Raw genomic sequence first — 13,917 nt, 5'->3', positions numbered from 1 at the left:
GCGAACCCGTCTAACCACATCCCCATCGCTAGAAACAGTAGATAACCGAACGGACACGTGACACGTCTAGTGCTTTTGTCGAACTGCTTACGTTGAATATTCCCCCACAGTGTGATTTCATTATCATGGATTTTTGGTAGACCAACTCGCCGTATGCAGAAACACCCCGGACTTCATTTCTTCGTTTTGTTATAATGCACAACATAGCTCAAACACAAAACCTATAGGATGTCCGGTTAGCCTGCTAGGCAAAAGCGTGTTGACGTGTACGTAAATAAAGTTTCTTACGTCAACGAAAGATTGCATGGGATAGGATGTCCAAATGAGTAGTATCGGAATTGAATTGTCAAAGCACATCGAACGCTTTGCTTCATACCAATAAGGGACATGTTATAAAAATAAATTAAACGTACCTTCCTTCCGTGCTTCCAAACGAAAAGAACATGTATAATGGTACATTAAAGCATTCTAGCTTACTGCTGCTTTTGCAGTGCCTATTAAACGTATCAAAATAAACGTTGCCAAGCTGAGTGGCTCAGATGGTTCAAGTACTGGTTCCATGAACTTAGCAGGCTCGATCCTGGCTCAGTCCGGTAGTATTTGAAGGTGCTCAAATACGTCCGCTTCTGATCGGTAGACTTACAGGCACGTTGAAGAATACCTCTGGGCAAAATTCCGACACCGCGCGTCTCCATTGGGACGTAAACATTATTATTATAACTATTATTGTTATTATAATAACCGTGGTAGTCAATTATTACCAACTATTATGAAAATAAAAGTTAATCACCCCACTTAACTTCGTAGCTCATAATCTGTCAGAAAACACTAAAGAAAATAGTGAGCTGTCAACAAGTGAGAATAATGATTAATCTTACAATTGCGGACATGTCTCCGAAATTACTGAAAAATATACTAAAAAATTGTTTTTGTCGCACCGACACATATAGATCTTACGGTGACGATGGGAGAGGAAAGGGATATAAGTGGAAAGGAATCGTTCGAGGCCTTATTAAAGTTACAGTCCCAACATTTTCCTGGTGCGAAAATGAGAAACCACGGAAAACCAAATTCCCGGCTGCCGACAGTGGAGTTCGAACCCGCTATCTCCAGAATGCAAGTTCACAGCTGCGCGTTTCTAACCACACGCCAACTTACTCTATGCTCTAATGCCGGGCTGAGTAGCTGGTCTTCTGATCTCACCTTGGTAGGTTTTATGGCGGCTCAGTTCGGTGGTATTTGAAGGTGCTCAGATACGCCAGTCTCGTGTCTGTAGATTTACATGCATTAAAAACACTGCGGTACATAATTCTGGCACCTCAGCTTCTCCGAAAACCGTGAAAATTAGTTAGTGGAACGTAAATACATTGTTATTATTAGTTGTTGTAACATTATTATTACGGAAGTTCTAATTAAACGGGTCAATTACAGTCATCATTTTACCTATTGTCACATACTGTCCAGTAATAAGCCTTCTATTACAAATACCCGGCGGCAATTCCACAGTAGCTCTTTTTTCCTTCGAGCAATGTTCACGCGTAGACGCAACCACGGTTTTTGAAATTTGTCTCATTAATAATAATTTCACTGAATAATTACAGCCTTTTCGAGTACAGCAAGTGGCCTAGCACGTGAGTCAACCTCCCCTAATTGTTAAGCCTTTAGGGGAAGTGCACAACAACATGTGTTGGCCTGCCATAAGAAATAGGTTCAACAATCCCTATATTCTGCTACTGTACTTCCACTACACGAGGACAGAATGACATAACCGGCGTATCCTGCTACGGCCGTTCAAAATACATTAGGTCCTGAAATATTGGGCTCATTATGAGAAAACTTATAGGACAAGGTAAAAAGTACATAGCATATATTGTGAGATGTACTTTTCTGTGCCGACTAGCAAAATATCTGCACATATACCCCTAACACCCTGTAGTGCTGGCCCGCCTCTGAGGTGTAGTGTGATTAGCTGCCACTCCGGGAGGTCCAGGTTCGATTCCTGGCTCTGCCACGAATTTTGAAAAGTGGTACGAGGACTGGAACGCTTTCCACTCAGCCTCGGCAGGTCAAATGAACGGAGGGGTTTCGATGGTCACCTCAGTCATCATCGAAGCGGTTTTAGTAGTTTCCCCACTTATTCTCCTGGAATATGCTGGGATTGTACCTAACTTAAGGCCAGGACCACTTCCTTTCTTGTTTCTTGCCTACCCTTTCCATTCTTCCAAATCTTTCCATCCCCTACAAGGCCCCTGTTCAGCAAAGCAGGTGAGGTTGCCTGGTCGATATACTGATCCTCGTCCCCAGATGTATCCCCCACTAAATGACTCGCACTTCAGTACACTGCCCTGGAGGCGTTAGACCGGGCGTGTTGGCCGTGCGGTTAGGGGCGCGCGGCTGTGAGCTTTCATCCGGGAGATGGTGGATTTGAATCCCACTGTCGGCAACCCTGAAGATGGTTTCCGTGGTTTGCCATTTTCACTCCGGGAAATGCTGAGACTGTACGTTAATTAAGGCCACGGTCGCTTCCTTCCAACTCCTAGGCCTTTTCCATCCCATCATCGCCATAAGACCTATCTGTGTCGGTGCGACGTAAAGCCACTGGCAAAAAAGAGGCGTTACAAGTGAGAACCCTCGCTGAGTACGAGTAAAAACCAACCATTGAGGGTAAACAGATTAAATACAAAATAAATAAATAAATAAATAAATAAATAAATAAATAAATAAATAAATAAATAAATAAATAAATAAATAAATATATGGCTGAAACTGGCCATTTATATCGTTATTGAGGATGAAATTACTGCATCTTGAATTTAATGACAAACCTGTATAAAAACTTCGAATTCGGCGAGAAGTGTATTAAACACAGTGAACCAATTGCATGGCGTACAAGTTTTTCCGACCTTACCCGAATTTTTTGTGTGAGGGGCACTTAAAGAGCCTGGAGGTTTGGCGCTCGGGTGCATGCAGGTGATTTACTCTACAGCACATGCGTGGAGACTTTGAACGTGTGCGACAGACGTTGGTGCATCGCTGTAGGGCCTTGTTACACCACAAGACCGCAGTTCTTGTAAAGGATTATAATTAAATTGAAATGCAGTAGTTGTTGTAGTGACCTTCACTTGGAAGCATGCAACTCGCTCACACACCAAGTCTACGGGAATGTACGTGGTATTTCCAGCCGGCGCACTGACGCAGAGTATGTGACGTCAGCCACCTAGTATATATACAGGACTGGATACGACAGCACTCCTTCACCACCTTCACCTGAAACAGTAAAACAGGTACATCAGCCAGAGGGGAACAAGGCAGGAAGGGCGTTCAAGGAAAGGATAGACGAAATTCTGAAAAACCTCTTCCCGAACTGGAACTTAACCGCAATCATAACTACCGGAGTTATGATGGTTAATATGCTGGCCGCGGCCCTATCACTGCCATGGCTAGGGGACTTGGCGAATGCGATCTCTGACCACTTAACACAAGATGGCTGAAAAACCGAGCCAAGATAATAATAATGTTAACAATAACACACAAGGGCTTCGAGTACAAATATGGAACTGCCAGGGCGTCAGGAAAAGAAAATACGAACTCGAAGCCTTCCTAGCCCCGAAGACCATACATGTAGCACTCCTAACAGAAACTTTCCTACCACCGCGGAAGAAGTTCACCATGAGAGGCTACAAAATACACAGAAGCAACAAGGCTAATCGAGTCTGAGGGGTGGCAGTTCTGGTAAGGAAGACATCAAACATATGGAGCTGAACTTACCAGAGCTGGTGGAACTGGAGGCATGCGAAATTTCCATGCCAGTGCGGCATACGCCAGACCAAAAAGCTTAAACACACAAACCATAGAAGCAGTACTAAGGCTAAATCGAAACACGAAACTAGGAGGAGACCGAAATTCAAAACTCGTCAGCTGGGGCTGCCTGAGACCTAACTCAGCAGGCACAAGACTGTACAATCATATGCTATCCCAGGACTATGTGTTAACAGCCCCCAGTGAACCCAAGTTCCTAGCACCAAACGGGCAGGTCTCCGACATAATAGACATAGCCCTACTGCGACATATTCCTCAAGGGCATAGTATAACAGTAATAAACGACCTTGGATCGAGGCACCAACCAGTGCTATTTGTACTGAATATGAACCCAGAAGAATATGAGAATAACCCCAAGCGCCGGCTCAGCTGTAAAGCAGCCAAAATGGATAAATTCGAAAGAAAACTGGACTCATTTCTACAGAGGACGGAGGGCACGCTAATAGAAAGCCCAGCCCAAATTGACGAAGCAGTCAAAATACTGGTAGACGCGATCCAGGCAGCCACAACAGCGAGTATCCCGGTACACAAGCGTAAACATCACACTAACATTGAGATACAGGCCCACATTAAAGACCTAATCCACAAGCGCAACCATCACAGGAGCAACTGAGCCCAATAACATCGCGATTAAGATCGGGAAATTAAAAACCACCTTAGAGTCGAAATCGAAACCCAACTAATGGAACATAGGTCGCGGGTCTGGAACAACAAACTGAGTACGTTTGATACAAACACAAGACCGGTTTGGAACTTAGCGAGATGTTTCATGCGAGAACCACACGTAATCCCAACAATCAAGGGACCAAATGGACCAGTATACGAGAACCAAGACAAAGCTGAGGTTATAGCAGACTCCCTGGAAGTGGCTTTTACACCCAACGAGGAACCGTCCGATCCCGCTGTCATTAGACGAACAGAGGCTAAGGTAGCGGAATTCCTCGCAAACGCACCTAAGTCTGAGGTTAAGAAGACTAATATACACGAAATTAAGTGGATAATAGATCACCTTCACCCGAAGAATGCACCCGGCCCAGATGAGATCCAAAACATAATACTCAAGAAACTCAATCAGAGAGCCCTCACACCACTCGCCAAGATATATAATGCAATATTCCAATTGCAGTATTATCCAGAGCAGTAGAAAAAGGCGAGAATCCTTGTGTTTGGGAAAACAGGCAAGGACAAATCTGATCCAAATTACTACAGAACCATCAGCCTCCTCGACACCCCCAGCAAGGTATTCGAGAAAATACTGCTGAAAAGGCTCATAGCACACATCGAGGAAAAAGGAATCATTCGAAACGAACAATTCGGTTTTAGAAATGGCCATTCCGCCCCTCAACTACTTACCCCGTTCGTGGAACAATCGACCATTGGACTAAACAAGCCTAGGGACACTGGCACGGTATTCCTTGATATCCAGAAGGCATTTGATAAAGGTGGCACGAAGGCCCGTAAGCGAAATTAATAGACCACGAATTCCATCCAGGGTACAGAAGATTAATTAAATCTCACATAGAAGGCCGAGAGTTCCAAGTAGATGTTCACAACACACTGTCAAGCACGCGAATTATTAGGGCGGGAGTAGCCCAAGGGTCACTAATAGGCCCAATCCTGAACGTCCTATTTTCAAACGACGTGCAGCGGAACTCACTACCACGCACTGCTATGCTGACGACACTGCCATCACAGTACAACAGTCAGCTGTTGTCCAACGATCAGCTGTACGCCGTAGGTCAGCTCTTGAAAATGTGGACTGAATAGACGGACCGAAAGCTGATCGGGAGGTATCACCTCAGGACTCACTACAGCCTCATTAGATCTCTCCTTCCTTATGACTTAGCCAAATCAGATAGCATTTTGCTGTGATGAAATATTGTATAGTATTCAAGCTAGGATTAAATTCATGAACCTTGCGCCCTTAGCTATCAGTAGTCATTCTATTATTTTGCATTGTATTCAAACGACTAGAATTTCAGATAGTAGATAGCCATCGGCTATTATAGTCGTTCATATGTTCTTTACATTCTACATTATTAATGTAAATCAGTTTGTATATAGTAGGGCAAATCTGTATAAATGTACATACTTCTCAGTACAGCATCAAGCTTACTCGCTGTGTAGTTTAACGTGTGCTCAAAATGTGATGTTTGGGACATCACTGCATGTATTAAATTATTGAACTATATAATTAATTGATAAGATATATATATATATATATATATGACTGGTAGGTCTTTTTAAATTGATATATATAGGGTTTTAATAAACCATTTCACATCATCATTTCATTTCTTTGTATCGCGGCTATAGCGTATTCTGAACAAACAACGTACTGTGTAAAGTATTTCAACATCATCCGTATTAATAGCTTGCAGTAAATTTTCCAATAGCCGTAGTGAGGTGACTGGAGTCAGCAGTCAAATTTCAGCCCATTACCAGAAAATGTACGTCATCAAGCTTACGAGAGACCGTACCCCTTCCATACTCTGAGGAGACAGTCGAAAACTGGTAAACGCCTACTTTTCGAAGTTCTTACCTGACGCTTTATTTCCGCGGGAAAGTTCAGCCTACGTGAATGGGGGTAACGAAGCAACGTGATGGATTTATAGCAATGGACAGTAGAAGGGATGGTACATCAAATCTTACTGGACCATGTGATATGGTTGATGGAGGGAGGTTTTGAAGGCTACATACTTCAACGACAAGGGCAGGAGAAGACACTCTGGGACACTCGCACTCACACTCAGACACTCTTACGACGATTCTACGTTTCTAATCTATCATCGGAGGAGGGCTGTACGTCTTGACATCGGAGAAGATTTTAACTTAGTTCACTTCGCATCAGAATAGTGTACTACTCAAAACTTACTCTCATTGGAACATGTTATCTCAATGACGAGAGGTAAAGTCAACGGGAGACCGGTTTTGACTGGTATAGGGCAGGAGGGATTTGGTTATGAATTTAGTTACGCTACATTTCCGTAATACGGAATAATACAAGTGTATTTTCTCCATGAACGTAACCCATGGCGGCTTTGCTATCAAATTTAGGACTCATTACGACTTTATGTAAGGAGTACAGTAGGAAGTGTCAACAGGAAAGTAATAGTACAACTAGTGTACTATGCACAAAGCAGAAGTAGGACTGGAATCCACAACAAGAGATGACGCCGCCTGTACTAGCGATCCACCAATCATCAGCTACTACATGGATTACATCCAGATAACAGTCTACAAATGGTGAGCTAATGGCATAAATTACTGCAAGTCTTCGCGCATCAGTTCATTTTTTTAGAGTTTATACACTAGTCATGCCATGTTTAGTTACCATTTGACAAAAATATGACTATTTCCTACATTATTTCAAGTAGGACACTGAAAATCAATATAATATATAACATCCTAACCTATTGTTTGATACAGTACAAATCAAAATTTAATGTAAAGTAGCCACATTATTAATTAATAATTTTTTATAAAGTTATTAAAGTTATTAACCACATGATATGAGATAAAACATGATAACACTTTAAATATGAGCTAAAATGTTGTTTTCTTTCTTTTGAATCGAAACTGACAGGATATTATAAAGGCTGGACTAAGATGAAATCTCTAAGTACATTCAAATTAATTTGGCAGATTTTTAAAAAATATACATATAAGTTGTATATTTTATGACCAGTTTATATCATTATATTAAGCCTAAGTACCATTATTTTAGTTCATCTTCTGTAGAATTCCTATTTGACCAACTGTGCAAAATTTCATTTACACTGACTGACAGAGCAAATGCAACACCAAGGAGGAGTGGTTCGAAAGGGATGAAAGTTGGGGGAAAAACAGAGACAGCACGGACGAATAATTGATGTTTATTTCAAACCGATATGCAGGTTACACAATGCGCACGGCATCGACTCAGTAGGATGTAGGACCACCGCGAGCGGCGATGTACGCAGAAACACGTCGAGGTACAGAGTCAATAAGAGTGCGGATGGTGTCCTGAGGGATGGTTCTCCATTCTCTGTCAACCATTTGCCACAGTTGGTCGTCCGTACGAGGCTGGGGCAGAGTTTGCAAACGGCGTCCAATGAGATCCCACACGTGTTCGATTGGTGAGAGATCCGGAGAGTACGCTGGCCACGGAAGCATCTGTATACCTCGTAGAGCCTGTTGGGAGATACGAGCAGTGTGTGGGCGGGCATTATCCTGCTGAAACAGAGCATTGGGCAGCCCCTGAAGGTACGAGAGTGCCACCGGCCGCAGCACATGCTGCACGTAGCGGTGGGCATTTAACGTGCCTTGAATACGCACTAGAGGTGACGTGGAATCATACGCAATAGCGCCCCAAACCATGATGCCGCGTTGTCTAGCGGTAGGGCGCTCCACAGTTACTGCCGGATTTGACTTTCTCCACGCCGACGCCACACTCGTCTGCGGTGACTATCACTGACAGAACAGAAGCGTGACTCATCGGAGTACAGGACGTTCCGCCATTCCCTCATCCAAGTCGCTCTAGCCCGGCACCATGCCAGGCGTGCACGTCTATGCTGTGGAGTCAGTGGTAGTCTTCTGAGCGGCCGCCGGGAGTGCAGGCCTCCTTCAACCAATCGACGGGAAATTGTTCTGGTCGATATTGGAACAGCCAGGGTGTCTTGCACATGCTGAAGAATGGCGGTTGACGTGGCGTGCGGGGCTGCCACCGTTTGGCGGCGGATGCGCCGATCCTCGCGTGCTGACGTCACTCGGGCTGCGCCTGGACCCCTCGCACGTGCAACATGTCCCTGCGCCAACCATCTTCGCCACAGGCGCTGCACCGTGGACACATCCCTATGGGTATCGGCTGCGATTTGACGAAGCGACCGACCTGCCCTTCTCAGCCCGATCACCATACCCCTCGTAAAGTCGTCTGTCTGCTGGAAATGCCTCCGTTGACGGCGGCCTGGCATTCTTAGCTATACACGTGTCCTGTGGCACACGACAACACGTTCTACAATGACTGTCGGCTGAGAAATCACGGTACGAAGTGGGCCATTCGCCAACGCCGTGTCCCATTTATCGTTCGCTACGTGCGCAGCACAGCGGCGCATTTTACATCATGAGCATACCTCAGTGACGTCAGTCTACCCTGCAATTGGCATAAAGTTCTGACCACTCCTTCTTGGTGTTGCATTTGCTCTGTCATATCAGTGTAGATCAGACAAATGGTTCTTGTGATATTGCGTTTCTTGTTTGAAAATAATAAGTTTTCAGGAAATCGCATGTAAAGATGTCACACACATTTCTACTCCCCGTTCACCTTAGAAGGCTCCACTGCCGTATGTTATACCCTCTGTCTGGATGTTCTTGGATTGTTCTTCCCGTCTGAGTCTTCGCCTAGTCCTTCTAGCCTCCAAAGTTGAGTTTTTACTTTATTTCAGCTGAATCCACACGTATCTTGTCAAACTTTCTCAAAGCTTCGACAGTATTCTTCCCAACTTTGATTCCCAATGCCTTCAGTCCTTGTAGACTAGTGCTAGCTCCATCATTAAAACTGACCACTGCACTGTAGGTTGCAATTTGAACAATTTTATTACCATTGCATGATGTTTTGGGACAAATGGACCAAACTTTACAGTTGAATGACTCATATGCATTTTGGTTTCTGCCTTTTAGACATCTTCAGTAACTGTTTTGCCAACCCAGATATATTACTTCCAGTTAACTTCACATTTCCATGACACAGTTTGCAGCACAAATGTTCACCTATATTACCCACTAAAGAAGAAAAATCTATAATCCTATATAACACGCTGTCAGTATCCTCAGCATCACTGACAGGTGATCTAAGCTCCGGCCCAAGTTTCCTGGCTGATGCACTAGGCCTACTGGTTACGTCAAAAATAACACTGTCATTATCACCTCTCTCTTCATTAGAAAAGCGATTTCCAGTAAATCTCCTCTTTTGCCGTTTGCAACGTTCCATTTCTTAGGCATTATGATCACAATTCACAACACAATGTAATAGAAGCAGGTGGAAAGTTTCAAAACAAGTTGCTACTACCGCCAAGGAGTACACAAAAGAAATATTGGAAACAGAAGTTCAAAGCTTTCCACTCTCAAAGACAACTCACTAAACCGAGGATACAGGCATGGCTTACGTGTATACTAACCATGCAGCCAGTGATATAAGAAATTGACGAAAAGAGAAACCACACAACCGTCTGGCACTGTACATTTGCTCCATTGCTACGTAGCCACGTCCATCACAATAAGCAAGCTGTCACTAAAATGCAAATATCTCTAAAACTATGATGAATTTTTACATAAAACTTCGCATCTATGTTTAGAAAGCCTCAACCTTTCATATGAGATTTATTTTTAAAATTGACATTTTTAGTATAATCTACTGTATGACCCCCCTTAACTTCCAAGTTAGTGTACTTAATGGTTTGTGTTTCGTCACCCCACCCCTGGGAGTTTCTTTAGTCTCATTACGTATTATTATTACTATTATTATTATTATTATTATTATTATTAATTACCAACTATCGTTTTCAAGCCATAAGCTTGAAGGCTGGCGCCCATGGGATATTGTCTATGGAGAAACAATCATATATTACTTATTTGTATTAAAATCAAGGTGACCCGCCACATCACAATTTTGTCACACATCTGTGGGCAGAGTGGGTACGTCACATATTGTCGCCGCAAGTGTGGGGTTCGTAAACCATTAAGTACTTGTATAGAACGGCTAGAATCAGTAGTTTGGGAGTAACTGTTGTGTATCCACAGTATAATTTTCTTGTGTGTTTGATTTTGGGGGTAACATGGCTGAGCAAGAGGAGAAAAACATGACGCTGCGTAGTGGGCACGTGCTGAAGGGTAGTACTTTAAGTAATTATAAGGAAGAGGTAGATAAATGTGTAGAGGAGGAAACTGATAATAGGAGCGAAGATAGCAGGAATGACGAAGTTACGTTGGATTCAGACGATAGTACGATGGGGGGCGAGGCGGGGGTTTGCCCTAACATTGAGAGTAATAATAATCAATTACTTGAAATGATGTAGTTAATGTTAATTAAGGTAGAGGATAGTAAATCTGAAATAGAAAATGAATTGGAACAAATTAAAACAGATGTGGAACAAACTAAATCAGAAATTAAAAATGAAGTAGAACAAACTAAATCAGAAATTAAAAATGAAGTAGAACAAACTAAATCAGAAATTAAAAATGAAGTAGAACGAAATTAGAAATTAAAAATGAAGTAGAACAAACTAAACGAGAATTAAGGAAGGCATTGAATGAACACCAGGTCGAAGCTAATGAAAGGATGGACGAACACAGCAAACAGTTGCAAGAATTATTTAAACAAAATGAAAGATTTAACAAGCAGATAGAGGAACAGAAAGAGACAACTAAGCGAAACAAACAAGAGGTAGGAAAAAAATTGGTACAGCAGAGGAGTGAGTTGTTGGGATTAATGGAAAAAGAAAGCAACAACACCAGAAAGGAGTTAGAGACACAGGTGACAGGTATTAACCATAAATTTGAGACCCAAAAGTAAGAAATTAAGAGAATTTAAAGATCGGGTACAAAACAATATCGATACGGTTAAGTGTATGATTGAAGACAACACTAGGGAACAAAGAGAAAAGTTTGCGATGGTAGAAGGCAATACAGTGGAGATTAAGACGTTGAAAGGAAAACAGAACACTGTGGTGAATGAAATTGAAAGAAGAGATAAAGATGTAGATAACCGCATAGCGAATGCAGAAGCACGCATACGACGAGAAGTAAGACAAGGTAACACTGAGAGGCAAAGTCATGGAGGGATTTACAGTAAGGAAATCGAATTACCGAAGTTCAATGGGAAACAAACTAACCCACTAGAATTTCTTAAGATAGTAGAAAAACGGTTTGGCAAACGGAGTGAGGAGGGATTTATGGACTGGAAAGAGGCGATCGACATTAGTGATCATGCTTTTGTGGGAGAGACGCGTTCCTGGTTCTCAGTCTATAAAAGTAACATGGAAAGTCTGAAGGAATTTAAGACGAAATTCACAGACAAATATTGGAACGAACACGTTCAAAGCCGTGAAAGAGAAAGGGTAGTATTTTGGAAGTTCAAACATAATGAAGGCGTCTCTATGACTGAGTATTTCCTTTCACATGTTATGATTTGCCAGAATTTAGACGGAATCACGGCTGACTCAGATGTAGTCAGATTACTGTAACGACATATTCCGGACAGGGTACGCGAAGCAGCGTGTATGTAAAGTATTAAAACTATCCAGGAAATGGAACAGTTATTAGGGAGTTTTGATGAATTAGGAAAAATTGGGCATAGAACAGGAAACTCACATAATTTTGTCCCTCATAGTGAATCAAGGGACAATAGGAGACAGCAAATCTACGAGAATCGTAGTCAGTTTCAGCCAAGGAATAACGGTAGGGGTGGAGCACCTGAAAATAGAACGTGAAATGCCCAACAAGACGAAGGACAAGTTACTAACGAGCCAAGTATAGGTACACGACCGCAACCTTTAAACTAAATGCAGGCTGTAATGATGGGTCAGAATTCCAGCCTTACCAGGAAGTAGTTAGAAATTGTGTTATGAAACTATTGCCATATGACCTAGATGTTAAGGAAGATCTTATGTGTGAACCAGATCATAATTATTTAGATTCGGGTGATGAAGTGGTTAATCCTATGGTTCAATTAGAAGTTTAGGGGGCGTATGTTAATGCGTTAATTGATACAGGAAGTCAGAAATCAAGCATTAGCTCAGAATGGTATGATTCTTTAGTTAAACAGGGTATTAAGATTGAAGAGGGCTGTTAAGTCTACATTCATTACTACAGCTGTTGGTAAAAAGTCGAAACAAATCTGCAAGCAAGTCGCGGTGCCGATTTGTATAAAGGGTTTAATTTAAGTACAGGTATGTTTGGTTATTCCTCACTTGGTATTTGATCTCATCTTGGGATGTAACTGATTGACTTTGAAATCAGCCGAGTTGGATTACAAAGAAGCAATGGTAAATCTGAAGTGGGATAATAAGTATGTCAAAACTCGAACTGAAAAATGAAATTCAGAGGAGTGGAGTGGGTTGATGAGTGCGTATTTCCATTCATCCGGTAGTTTTTCACTTCACCAAATGTCTTGAATGATCTGTGTGATTTCCTGTAGTGATCGTGTCCTAAATTTTTCAATAGTTCTGTGATGATTCCGTATTCTCCTGATTTATTTCTGTTCTTGAGTTTTTTGATGTGGTGATCAATTTCTTCTTGCATTGCGGTTTGGCTTCGGATCTTATGTGTTCTGGGACCGTGTGTATGAATCGCTCAGGTGGTTCAGGGCAATTGAAGAAGTCAGAAAAATAACGTGCTAATTTTTCACAGTTTTCTTGGTTAGTCAGTGCTAGACTTCCGTCTTGTTTCTTGAAGGTCAAATTTTGCCTTTAATTCTGTTCGCGAAAGGTTTATTAAAAACTCGACTTTTGTGATTTCTGAAGTCATCCTCGAGTGACTGAAGTTGCTTAATTATATAATTACGTTTAGGTGTCCTGATAGTTTCTGTTGCCTGTTTGAGGATGTCAGGAAAAATGTTTTAGGGTTTCTGGAGATTTGTGTCTATTGTATTCTTGAAATGCGATTCGGCGATCAATAATAACTTGATCACAGTTGGAATCCCACCAGGGGTGTTTTCTTTTCTTTTTTAGTGGAATCAGTTCTTTGGCTTTTCTGATAATTTTGCTGCAGAAGTCCGCCCAATTGTTCACTGGTTCTTTATCCCATTCTTCCGCGAATTTTGTTTCTTGAATTCTGGATGCGTCAAATTTTGGGATGTAATGGGTTTTTTTATGAATTCCCTTCGGCGAAAATTTCATTTTGATTCTTGTAAGGTAATGATCCGAATCAATGTTTGCCCCTCGTCGGACTTGAACGTCATGGATGGTTCTGTTATGGATATGGGAGATTGTAACTTGATCAATATGGTATTCACCGAGGTGTTGAATGTGAGATCGCCAAGTTTTCTGTTTGCGTGCAGGTTTCCTGAAGTGGGTAGACATAACTTTGGGGTTAAATTGATCACAAATGTTTACCAATCGTGTG

This window comes from Anabrus simplex, chromosome 1 (assembly GCF_040414725.1).
Source record: "Anabrus simplex isolate iqAnaSimp1 chromosome 1, ASM4041472v1, whole genome shotgun sequence".
Lineage (NCBI taxonomy): Eukaryota > Metazoa > Arthropoda > Insecta > Orthoptera > Tettigoniidae > Anabrus > Anabrus simplex.
The sequence above is the reverse complement of the archived record's forward strand: the minus strand, read 5'-3'. Positions refer to the sequence as shown.